Source organism: Pholcus phalangioides, unplaced genomic scaffold, assembly GCF_987345545.1.
Source record: "Pholcus phalangioides strain wild (caught in Gottingen) unplaced genomic scaffold, Ppha-v1.0 ptg000013l_1, whole genome shotgun sequence".
In the NCBI taxonomy this organism is placed as follows: domain Eukaryota; kingdom Metazoa; phylum Arthropoda; class Arachnida; order Araneae; family Pholcidae; genus Pholcus; species Pholcus phalangioides.
Window position 1 is genome coordinate 16,111,292 of NW_028301606.1, and position 14,013 is coordinate 16,125,304.

At 33.8% G+C, this 14,013-nt stretch overlaps 1 long non-coding RNA gene across 1 annotated transcript in view; it reads left to right on the forward strand.

The window, feature by feature from the left end:
- Positions 1-1,548: 1,548 nt before the first annotated feature.
- Positions 1,549-14,013, forward strand: part of LOC149078667 (uncharacterized) — a 31,302-nt gene continuing 18,837 nt past the window's right edge. Inside the window, exon 1 of the long non-coding RNA XR_016193831.1 lies at positions 1,549-1,656. This is a non-coding gene — a long non-coding RNA (uncharacterized LOC149078667). The remainder of the gene's footprint in view (positions 1,657-14,013) is intronic.

Below are 14,013 nucleotides of genomic sequence, written 5' to 3' on the forward strand. Positions count from 1 at the left end.
TTCATTCATTTTCCTTATTCATTTTCCTCATTCATTTTCCTCATTCATTTTCCTCATTCATTTTCCTCATTCATTTTTCTCATTGATTTTCCTCATTCATTTTCCTCATTCAATTTCATTCATTTTTCTCATTCAATTTCATTCATTTTTCTCATTCAATTTCATTCATTTTTCTCATTCAATTTCATTCATTTTCCTCATTCAATTTCATTCATTCAATACTGATCCGATATCGATAGAAATAGAATGCTTTGAATAGCCCAACTTAATTTGTACACGCCTTGCATATTTTTACTTTAACTTTCCAATACACTAGTGCAAGCTCAAAGAAAAGTCAATGATCTCAAAAACATCGGAATGCACCAAAAATCATCAGTAAAATTTCCGCAGTATTGTTAGTGAACGAAGAAACAAAGGAATATAATTTAAACAAAAAAAAAAAAAACAGAACAACATTATAATGGTCATCATCAGTAATAATTCAGCATCCGTCCGAGACTGAAAACCCGCCCTAATACATGGAGATAAATTCAAGAGATTTCATTCCCGAGAAAATATGAATGTTACAATCCTTTAGTCCTTCTCGCATGCTTGGTAAGTACCTGGACATGTTCCTGCATTAGTTGGGATGTAAGTAGATCGCTATCTTCTCCTCATTTCTTATAGCTCTTCCGTTCCTTTCGCAAGAATTTAAATCATATCCTTCAAGAGACGAATTACGACGTTTAATAGCATTTCCGACGATCATTAGCGGGATGTTTATTCCTTAAGGAATCGACCTTTTAATCCGATCTCTACAAGAACAATCGGATAATCACAGAAGACTTCGCGAAAATTGTTAGATAAACTTCCCATTTTGATAATCTACTATTATTTTCTTTCCGTGTAATGATATCAATGGTTTATTTTTATTTTATTTTTTTCATTTTCATTCGTTGCGTGGTGGTAAACGTGATGATAACTTTTATTTTTGTTACTTTCATTGTCTGCTTTAATATTCTTTTCTTCCTAGGGTTTGTCTTTTTCAACGTTACAGCTCCGCCTTTTACAATATACAATCCAGTAAAAAGTTTTCAACTCTTTCTCATTGGGCTTTTCTGTGGGCGTGGCGAGGAATAAAAAAACGCAAATCAAAGACTTTCTCCTTACTTTGCTTTCTAATAATGGTCTCTAATTGGAGGTTTTGTCGCGAGCGAAGCGTGAAGGAGGGGTTCAAAAACTCGAAATAATAATAAAATAAGGACAAATATAAAAAATGACCGTAGATGTCAAGCGTGGAGGAAAATTAATAAGAAAGCAAAAAAAATAATCGTAGAGAAAAAATCTTGGCTCTTTTTATACGTGTATTTATAAATGGCGCTTGCTGTTTATGCCTGAATAACACGCTGCGTGGCTTTCCCATGCGTGACATTTTTATAATTTTTCTTTTTTTAGAATTATATGATTCAACGATCTATTACTTTCCACCTTTTCGCTATAGATATGTTCATTGTAAGGAAAAAAAAATTACAGTTTAAAAAAAAAACGGAACTAAATAAGAGACCGTAAATTTGGTGTCAAATGCTTCAAACGTATGATTTTCACAGCTTTTTTAAGTCTCGACACTTTTATTTTCTTTTATGAAAATGGTGATTTGTTCCACGTGAAGGCCAAAAAGTGAGTCAAAACTTCTGCTAAGTATATTTGAAAATATGCAGTGGGAATGAAATGATTATCGGTGGGTGTGTGATATTTATAAAACACATGGTAAAATAACAGAAATCAATTTTAAATGTACAGATGAGTGATTAAGTGATGAAATACTTATTTATCCATTTTGGAGCACATTGATATTACCTGATATTTTCTAATAAGAGTAGCTAGAATTGTTTTTAGTATTTCATTGTTTAAAAAGGCTTTCCGTTTTAATTATTATAAAATGCTTATTTTCATGGTATACAAGACTTATTTATTAAAAATATTTGAAAAAATATCAATTTTAGTGATAGTGTGAAAAATTATAAATGGTTAATAACTAATAACAGAATAGAACAATGATAAATCATAATTTTTGCTCAAGATAGAAAAATTTTTAGTAAGTTATAGAACTTCGAAATTGCTTAAGAATTCATTGTCACCTTGGAGATCTATTATGTTTCACTTCTTTGCAACTGATATGTTTATTCTCGCGCTCTACGAGGAAAAATTACACTTTGAAAAAAAATTAACTAAATAACAAACCGTAAATTTGAAATGCTTCAAACGTATGGTTTCCAAAACTTTCTCAATTTTTTACACTTTAATTTTCTTTATTAAAATGGTGATTTGTTCCACCTGAAGGCCAAAAAATAAGTCAAAAACTTCCGATAAGCGTGTTTGAAAATATGTGAAAGGAAACAAAATGAATATTGGTAGTTGATATATTCTCAAAATAAATGGCGATAATACAAATCAATTTCAAATATGCAATAATTTAATTGAATAATCAATTTTTTATCTATAAGAAACAGGTATGAATTCATATTTTTAGTCAATAATTAGAAATTTCAAGTATTTATGACACATCATTACGCAAAGAGGTATTTTTTTGTAATTAATAAAATACTTACTTATTGATATAAAACGTCTTATAGAAAATTGCCAATACACAAAATACCGATTTCAATGATTGTTTCAAAAAGTATAAATATCAATAACGTTACATGACAAAGGATTTAAAGCTTTTAATTTGTTTGATACTTGCTCAACATAGAATTTCGGTAAAGTATGTATCCAAAGCATATTGAAGAAAAAGAAGACGTCTTTGTCATTTTTGTGAAAATGATACCAAAAAAAACTAAAAAAAATATTTTACAGCCCTTTAGATATACTCATTCCTGATTTTGAAGTGAATTCCTCATATTACTATTTATTTTCACCATGAGGTTAACAAGCAATTTTGTAACTGAATAATATTGATTAAGACCCTGAAAGGAAACTGAAATCTATATTTTTATAAAATTTTTATTCTTGTCGTTGTGCATTAAAAAAAAGTATGATATTTAAAAATAAATAATGGGTCCAAGAGAAAATATTTTGTAAAAGAAGATATTTGGGGAATTAATTATATGCAATATTTTCGGGTAATATGGAATGGAGAGTTCAAAATCAAGAAAAGTAACGGAAATTTATCAAAAACAATATTTACCGAGTCTATGATAATGAAAAAATATCAAAAAGGAATAGCGTGTTTTTATAGCTGATGGTGGTGTGATTCGTAGAGATATAATTTATTTACAAAGGTCAAAAATGAATTATTTGTTATTTGCCCCAGAAAAGTCAAAGTGGACCCACCTTGAATGGACACACATTATTTTCAGTTCTCTACTCGTCTATCTTTCAAAACTTTCTGTGTCAAAGAGATATTCTATACTATGCTATGAAGATGAGACATAACAATATGTAATATGCAACTCCGTGTACATTGTGCTCAGTTTCAGATTATTCGGCACTCTTCTAATAATTATTATTTAACACTTTTGAAAACATGCCTGAGTAAATTTCTGGGAATCTGCTATTGCAGCCACGATGATGGAGACAACAGAGCAACATTCACTGTAATCTAAATGATAATAACCAAGACCCCCAGATGTTGATGACACTTGAAATCTTTTTTTTTTTTGTTTGGCATCATTTGCATTTCTCTGCTTATTCTCACTGTTAAGCACTGTAAGAGCATTTTTTTGAGTTTTGGGACATTTTTTTTTTTACCATTTCAAGGATAGTTTTTACCTTTTTTCTGACAATGGAACGAATTTAAAAAATTATGTCAATACTGATTACATTGAGCACTTATGGATAAATATGTATGAATTCCTTGAAAAATAAAATAAAAGATGCTTTTTCAGCTTCCTAAGCATTGACATATGCTTGATTTTCATGGAGGGGAGGGGTTTTTTTTTTTCGTTTTTTGTTGCAAAAAATCGTACCCCCCCCCCCCGCCCAGTATTCCAGTCCTATCCCCCCACATCTAGCAACAGAGACCCCCAATCAGATTCTTCACGGGCCTTCCAATAATGAATTTTTAGGGCATTTTTTCAAGGTTTTTGGACTTTCTTTAAAGTCATTTTTCAAGATTGTTTAGACTTTAGAGCAACAACATCCGGGCCTTGATTGTAACGCTCAAAATATCAAATCATGAAAATACACAATGTGAATTCATGAAATAAATACATCTTACAACGTAGAAAGTTTTTCATGAATAAATAAAAAAACTGCAAACTAATCTATTCATAATGATAGCGATTTTTAATGAATTATTTCGATTAAAGTGGTTAACATATCAGCTCATTATTCTTATAATACTTAAATGGCGGAAAAAAAAAACCGAATTGGAAGAAAACTTTGATGACTAATTCATCAAGTGATATTCGGTAACGAGTTTATTGTTTCTAGTGAAAGCAATCAAAACGTCATTAACTCATTCGAGTATTATCTTCAGCTAATCTTCAGCTGAAAACTTTAAAAGAGAATGGAAAAACTATTAGAGCAAATGACATCACTCTTTATTAATACAAGATAAGACTCAAAAATCTTTCGAATGCAAATTTATTTCACAGACTCGCCAAGAAAAAAGATTCCCCAAGCATAAAACTCCCATAAATAAACCATTAAACTCGCATAAAGTCGTAAAAAATGTCTTTTTTTTCCTTATGGACATTAAAATGAACATTAAAGTTTAATATGGAATCATAAGTATAAAGAGTATAAAGATATGATTTTAATTCACAAAAATTTCCACCATTTTTTGAATTCCTTTTTTTTTGCTCGAAATCGTGCTTATGAAAACATGAAACATTCATAAATATCTTGAAAGAAAAAAAAATCATTGTGTGACATTTATTTATAGTTTTCTTTTTCATTTTTGGAGAGTCATGGACGACATTCTTTGAAAAAAAAAATTGTCATTGAATATATTATAAGCCTTATAAAGAGTTTGCCCCTTTAAAATTTCATCTTCGAATATAATAGCTCAATAACTCCTCTTTTAAAGCAACCAGAATAAATCCTTAGCGTTTGGTTTTCTTTGGACAAAGATGTCGAAATATCACTGATAGTGTCTCATTCTACTATATCTCAAAATAATATTATTTAGAAAAAATGTGGTTTTTTTTTTGTTCTTCTTCTGCATAAATCCGTAAACATTTTTCTCTTCTCATCGACACTAAAATGAACATTAAGGTTTAATATGAAATCAAGGGCATGAAGATGTGATTTTAACCCTTTATTTGGCCACGTTCCTCTAGTTTCTTATAGTTTTGAAGTAGAGACATTGTATATTTTGAGCTCGTTTCGGCATTGATGTTTCAAAGTAACTCCTAAGTATTCGATTTTTACTTGTGCTGTTTATGAAGTTCCCATAATTATCTGAAGAGTGGCTCGAAGGTGCACACGTCTCATATTTCTTGATAAGCCAAACAAGGACGATTTTTGACATTTATATTTTTTGGAGGAAAATGTCATGCGTGGAGGAGACATTTTCCTGTGCATTCTGCAACAATAATGAAAAATTCAGTTAGCAAACAACAAATGCATTTTTATACTATTCAAATCTATGTGAATCGTATAAATACATGTTGTCCCCTGAATTCAATACCCCATATTTTTTTAAATATTGGCAATACATTTTTTTTTGTCACGTAATAGCATTCAGGGTATGTCATTTGCTTGATAGAACTGCTCAAAGTTTTCTCCCCAATGCTTGTCATTCAAAAGGTTAAATCACTATCCAAAAATTTACATAATTTTAGATTCCTTTCTTCATAGCTAAAAATAGTACGAATAAAAACATGAATCACTGATAAAAATCATGGCAGAAAAAGAAAACCATTGAATTTTACATTTATCTATATAGTTTTATTTTATTTTTTTTTTCAGTTTCATTGGAAAATCATGGACGGCATTCTTTGAGAAAGATAGCCATGGACGGATAAAAAAATCGCTCCCTTTTTTTAAATCCCATCTTCGCCAATATCAGTGCTCAATAACTCCTTTTTAAAGCAAACAGAGTAAATCCTTAGCATTTTCTTTTCCTTGGACAAAGAAGATGACGAAATATCGCTTTTAGTGACCCATGGTGTCCAAAAAAAAAACATCTATTTTTTCTTGTCTATTATACAGCATATGTGGATTTTTTTCTCTGAATTTTTTTGTTGTGTTTGCTTCGATCCTACTCACGTTCCCAATATAGCAGTCCGTAATGTCCGGTTGGCGATACATAAGTAGAATATATATATCCGAATTTTCGACGTAAGATCACAGATAATATGATGCAAGTACTTTTTTTTCCAGGGGAGTTGGGAGCCCAGCGTTGTACAATTTCCTGTACCCGACTACGGGAATGGTATCGAATGGTTTCTCCATACTCTAACAGAGGCCTCCTATTAGGAGCGCACACACATTCCAATTTTTTTTTCGGGAAAATTGCCTTGAGAGAGAGAATTATAGGAAAAAAAATAGGGTTGTAGATGCGGTTCGAGTCCCGGAGAGACACGAGATACAGCAGAAGACCCTCGTGTCACGTCCTCGGGAATAGGTGTATTTCATCGCCGATAAGACATCTAATCCGGCAGTATTCTATAGTCTAAAAAAATGGCTTTCGGATCCCGTTCCCAGGGCAATGACTGTATGGCGGTACGAGAAGAGGGAGAGATTTTTGGCCTTTACATATCCAGATGCAATACAGATAATGAACCGGGTCGAATTTTTAATCCGGGGCTGTACAATGTCCCTCTCTCTCACTCTCTCTCGCTCTCGTTGTTCCAACACTCTATATATATCCTTATGTTAAGTTTCTCTCTGTCATAGCGGCTCTTTTCTTTTCAATGCCTAATCCTCTCTTGAAATGGAGTTCAAACAGCCGCTGATAGGAATGGATCAAGGAGTGAATAATTTAATGAGTGAGTAATGACATGGATACCATCTCTATGGGTTTCCCATTACGTGCGTCATGGAGTGTGTTGCGTATGAACAGTTCAATGTCCACGAGGTTTCAACAGGATAATCGAAAAAACATGCGCAATCGGTTTTGTGAAATCCGTGTTTCCACAGCTCTGATGGAAGTTCTTATCGATTCTGCGTGTGAATTAGAAGATATGCGTCATTTACTCTCTGCAATTGGAGCTCTCTCATTTCATATACGTATTTTTAGAAATTATAGATTAAAAATAATGTGGATTCTCTTTGTTTCAAGTCTGTGGTATAGGTATCGAGTCAAAACATGACTTTTTAGATTAATAGTCTATGAAACGCTACCTGAAAAGCCAGATAAATAGCTGACTTACATATATACTAAGTAAATGAATGGTATTTTGAGTAATACTCAACCTTGCATTTGTGTGATCTATGTATGCAGTGCATACTACCAATGTCACGAAATTGTCTGCAACTAGAGAACAAATACACCATTAAAGTGAGCCGTCCAGTTTTAAAATCAGATACATAGATCATCTTTGGCAAATTTTACAATATAAACAACAAAAAACTAATTAATTGCATTATTTATGGAAGAATTCTATCTTTTTTTTTTACAAATTAATGCTAGACATGTCTTAACCAAGAGTTTTAGTCTGTACAAATACGGTGAAACCTTGATATAACGATATTCTGCGGGGCAAGAAAAAATATCGTTGTAGTGAAATAATTATCATTATATCGGGAGGTATTGTCATCACGGGCCACCAAATTTATGCTACTGTCAACATCTTTTCTAAATCTGTGTTGTTAGTACTATCTGAAAACGCACTTTAAAATATTTAATCGTCGTGGAACTGTAATTAATTAGTTGATTAATGAAATTCATTCAGATACATTGCCCCTGTAAAGAATTTTACCATATTGTACTTTTGGGTCTTACAGAAAAAGAGCACTATCAACAGCTCCATCAACATTTTCGGTGTTCATGTGGTGCAAGACACCGGTCTTCTGAGAATGAAGTGGCGAAGTTGAAATTAAATTCAAGTTGATTTTGAGTGAAATATAAAATATATATATCGCTGTAGCTGTTTCAAAATCTCTTAAAAATATCGCTATACAGGGAATTATCGTAGAAGAGGATATCGTTGTATCGAGAGGTGTTTAGCATTAGACTATAGGCAATTTCAAACCAGATTTAGAAAAATAGATATCGTTGTATCGAATATCGTTGTAATGAGCTTTCACTGCCTTCAATTAGTGCCACTTTTCTCAGGTTCCACCTAGGCACAGTATGGAAAGTTTCCAATGCTGAAAAACCAATCTTCAGAGCAATCTCTAGCAGGCTCTTTATTTTACTTTCACAAGCATAAATTCAATTAGCAATCGATTTAGAAACACGATCTCTCAATCACTTTTCTAAAATTGCATTTCTACCTGCGGGAAAAATCGTACTGCATATGCATTTGTGGAAGCTAAATATCATCGGTCTAGGTATCATAAAATAACAATAAGAAAACAGTCGTGATGATATTATTATTGTTATTTTTCTTTTCCTTGAGTAAAATCATATAGACACATACACATGCGAATTCGGAGACGCCCCAAGTTTCGGTTCTGGTATCCTGTACCGCCCGTTAATTCGGCGTCATGCAACAACGAAGACAGAAATAATTTCTGAGCAGTTTCTAAAATAGGAGTAACAACCACTGTTTGCAATTATCCTGTGCAAAACCAGCGCAATGGTCGAATGGCTGGTCACGCTCACTTCCTGATTGAATGATGGCAAAATTACTGGTTCCTCTGCCTTTTGAGTGGCTTCTTCGCCTCCGCTGACATCCCGTGTAACTGCAAAGCAATTATGTAACCTACCGGAGGGGCGCTTCCAAGGTTGCCCTTTAAATAAACAGAAAATTACATGCTTTACTTCAGTTCGACCATGGAATTCACTGCGAAAGCTAATCACTTCGGACGTCATTTTCCACTCGGAGGACAATTGTTTGAGATTGTGACTGCTTGCTTAGGTTTGGTACGCAGCCGCGGTGTTTCATTCGTTCATGTAAATGGAAACAAATTCGAGGAAAAAGAAATTTGAAATTCGAATTACACTTAATTGAAGAGAGGAAAAATCCGTGGAATATTTTAAAATTATTCGAAAAATACCATCCCTGTCAGCTCAAGAAATCATACTTGGACATTTTCAAGATGCTTCTGCATTTATCCTACTTCATAAAAATGACAAAGAAGAGCTGAAGGTCGATTCCTGAGAAGTCAAATCTTCTAGTTATGGTTTTGGGTGACGAGAAATAAGAAAAAAATTAAGGACAGTTCAAAAAATAATCGTTGAATCGAGGTTTTTAATTTGCTAAATAGGGATTTGACCTCTATTTTCAGCAGAATTTCAGAAAAAACTCTTTAGATCGCGGAATTCGCGGAACCGGAGCTCGTTAAATCGGGGTCCAACTGTATTTAATTCACATGAACTTTTTCATTCATCTTAATGAGTCCACTCGAACACAAGTCCTCATTCACTCATATATATATCTTTATACCTATAATCTTTAAAGTACACTCAGTTCAGGTTCAGATACATCGATACGTGGAATTCCTTCCCTATTTTATCTGAAATGTCAAGAGTTTCAAAGGAAATATAATTCCATTTTATTACTATAACGTATCTCTCTGAAATTTTCACATGCGTAACGCATCGTTGAATCAGATCATTTCTTGGCCGAAGAAAGAAATAAAAAACCAAATTGCATAACCTCGAGAGAAATAAAAATTATTTTTTCTTTTACTTTTTAAGATATGGCGTCTCAACAAAAGGTGTGTATATATAAAAAAAAATATATATATAAAATAGAGATAGAGAGTCAAGTTTATCTTAACGAGTGGAGATGGAAGAGAAAGATAAATCTTTTTTTTTAAGAGAAAAAAAAAAATATATATATATATATATGGAAGAAAGATGATGCTTTCAAAAAGGGTCTAATGTTACGAGGATAGATCTTTCACGCAAGTTTCCCGTAATTAAGAACAGAACACTAAGAAAGTGTTCTTCTCTTTGGCTCCTCCTCCTCTTTTATGCCCTGGCAATGGAAATGATATGATGAGAGGATGATATTTCCTTGGACCACACACGCAGCCTCTACCTGATGAGTAATCGTGATCTCTCGTCAGAAAAATGAAACACAATTTCTCTGTACAAAAACCTACGTAAGCATCGTGTCTATGAAATTTGTTGAAAAATTTGCCCGTCGTGCAGAAATGCGCAATTGACCACCTGTTTCTTCGTCGAGACCTTTATTGTAACTGCTTTATAACGCCATCGATGCAGCACGTTGTCAAAATTGAGCAGCGTGCGGTTTATTGCGTTGATCTTCCCAAAAGCCATTCTCCTCGGAAATTACCTACATTAGTCATGAATAGTGTGTTAAGGCATTTAGAAGAGCATTCTTCATTATTTTTTTTTTAGTTTGGGGTTTTTGTTTTTTTTTTCAAAACGAGTGATAATTGACAGAAAAAATTTTTTTTCTTTAAACGAGAAATAACAAAACTACTATTTTTTAAAAACAAGTTTCATCTGAAATTCTAATTTGGACAATCGCGTCGAGTGAGTCTTAGATGTGCATTTAAGCATGATAACTTGAATTTTTAAGTTCTTCATCAGTATAAATAAAGAAATAAAGTGTCACATAAATCCATAAATAGTATAAAATTCATAAAAACTGAGAAAATTGGGGAATTTGAATGCAGTGTTTATGAAAAAGCTATTCTCGCAAGCTGCGTGTCGGTATAGGAAAAATGAAGTTTGAGTTTTCATCAACAAAAAGAAGGAGCCACACAAAAGTCTGACAAGAATGATTGGGCCTGAACCTTTCTTCAATCTCTTCTGTGTTCGAAATGTTTGTAAAGCATAAGCTGATGATTCGTGGCTGAGGTAAAACAATTTCACCAGTAGTGATTTATCCACTAATGTCAACATCAGAATAAAAATCGTATGCAAGTGCCAGTAACTGAAAAATTCAAAAATGAGCTGCTAGTGGTACACCCTGCATTTTATAGGACTCTGATTTGAATATTTCCAGTAATTTGTTTTCATGCAGTGGTCTCCCTAATGACAGAAATTTTAACTTTTTTTTTCTGTACTAAAAAATCCCCTTTCGTCAGAATAACTTTCCGCAAACCGGAAAAGTTACTATAAAAATAATAATATAATATATTAATATAATTAAATAATAATTGAACTGCAAAATATTCTAATATATCAATCCCTTCAATTTTTATGATTTTTTAAAACTATTTACGAACTAATGGGCATCCTGTGCTGAGAGGAAATTCTTAGAAAAATCAGGTGTGAATGTTTGAACGTTTTACTTTAAATTACAGTAAAACCTGGTAAAGTGGCCACTCGTGCAATCTCATTTGGTAACCTTGAAAAGTGTCCGTAATATCTTTAGGCACGGTTCTAGATTTAAATGAATGTTTTACGTGTGTATTCTTGAAAGGCGGCACCTGTGTAGGAAACAGTTCAGCAGAGTCATTTTTATGGGTCAATTTAGGCAGGTTCTAATGTATATTGAATGAGTGATTAGATACAATCAGTGCCGTACGCAGGATTCTCTCAAGGGGTGTAGGTCACATTTCTCTTTTTTGCGGACGAAGGGGTCGTTTTTCACCTCAAACGTTCACTCATAACCTCAGCGGCTCGTGGGGGGGGGGGGGTTATTTGCCTCTACCTTCTTGCGTACTCTTATGGCTGCACTACTATGCAGCTCTAAACTATGCACTAGACGAAGTAGACGAATGCAAACCTATCCGAACATCTCAGTCATTCGACCCGTTTCACATGGAGATAGTCTACCTACTCCGGAAACACACCAAGACTATCACTTATAGACTGCGATGCAGGAACAAATGATGCTGACGATTGTCCTACAAATGATTCTGAATTTTCCTAGTGACGAACACGGAAAGAATCCATCAGGGCATTGCTACCATTATAAAAGATTGGAAAGGAAATACAGCTGCGCAATCTTAGGAGACTGCTGAACAATCAAGAGAGACGCTCCAGAGATACAATACACACAGCAGGCGGAAAGAAAATGCCCAACTTGAAATCCTAATAAATGCAGTCATTTATTATGTAATTTGGCCCATGTTCTACGTAATAGTTTTTCATTAAAAATTTTAAATAAATGTATTTAAGACTTGCAAATTACACCTTATAACCATGATGTGCGTCTTTTATCAATGTCATTGCTCCATATCTATTTTAAATACCACTTCAACACACACCAACTCCGGTCATATGGCCGTACAACAATTCACTATAGATGCAGTTAGGTTGGAAATAAAGGTACCATCTACAGGTGGTTACATTAAGTTTATTAGGGAAAAGACCTTGTTATTTTTGTTCTACCCCATGATCGAACCTACGGACCTAACGGCAACCTTCGTAGTGGAAAACGAGCGATTTCGTAGTGGAAACGATCACTGCTCTACTCGGATACATATTCCACATACTAGAGCTAATGATTTAGCGATATTGCAATATTATGTTCCCTTATGGTGATAGAAACAAAATTCATTCGGATTAATTCACAGTTTTTATGGAAATTTATTGAACAGTGTTATAATTTAGTAATCAATGATGTTTTTTAGGAGTGATTCTTAGAGGTTCCATAACAGTTTTAAGAGGAATCTTGGAAATTCAAAAATTTTAAAAATAAATTACCACGCTTTCGAAAAATTTCCATTTCTTGCGTAAAAATTTTTGAAGTCTGAACATCTTCTAAAAACCGATTGATTGCGTAACACACAAACAGCTATATCAAAGAGATATCGACTGCGGAGAAGAAATAAGGAGCGGTATTCGAGAAAACGAGATTTTCAATTTTTATTGTAAATAACGGTGCCCTGATGGTTTTAAGGCACTGCCAATCCTACAGTCATAAAGTAATAAAATCGCAATCCACGCAGTAGGCACTTGAAAGAAAAAGTTGTTGAAGATACACGCGTTATATATAGATGTGTGTATAGAGAGAGAGAGAGAGAGAGAGAGAGAGAATAGTGGGAATCTTCAGGTATAAATCATTGAGAAAGGCCCAAAACGGTTTTTTTGCCTTAACCCGAGTGATTTACCTTTATCGCCTTTTTTACGACATCAGTACTCCCAGCTATAAATGACATCTCGGGAAAGGAATTGTTGTGGCTGCGAGACTGGGATTTTTTGTTTTGAATGGTGTGCGAATGGTAGATAAGCGAGTGATATGTCTTATCGGTATGGCCCTCTGGACTCGGCGAGGGCATAACCTCACCAATACCGGAACGTGTCTTCGTAAACACGTAAATTTCCGCCGAAATTCTGGCATACTTCAACAGCGGGATAGCTTATATAGCTCTGAAGTTTGATGACCACAGAAATTTTTACCCCTCTCTCGGGCTGTCAACCATTTATCTATATAGTACGCGAGAAATGAATCCATCACATATTTCATTCAGTATGTGGAATAATATTCATACTCTATCATTTGTCATTTATTAATGTAGTAATGATTGCTAAATATACAATCGGCCCCGCTTAAGCGGATAAAATGGATAACAATGAAATCGCGTCCGGCATAAAAAAAATTACGATTCCTAATGATTTTGACCTGATGAACATGGAAAATGGCCTCGATGCTGGCTGACCGAACAATTTCAAGAGATGCCCCTTATCTCCAGTACAAGCATGTTTTGTTTCATGTACAGTGTGATTGCAAATAAACTGGCACTACTCAAAAGTATGTAGAGCCCATTCTGATGAAGGTATTTTGATGAAACTTGGTATATAGGATATATGGTCCATGGGGGGAAAAGTAAGATTCAATAAAAAATAGAACAATTTTTCACTACCAGGTACGAAGTGGCGCTTTTTTATCACAGTTTTTCATCTTTTTCCCATGGTCTCTATAACGTCTACCAAGTTTCAATGAAATACGTCCACCACAACGGGCGCTACATAGGCTTGAGTAGTGTCAGTATAATTAAGCTGAGTAGTGTTACTTGTGGCGCCCGTTGTCGTGGACGTATTACATAGAA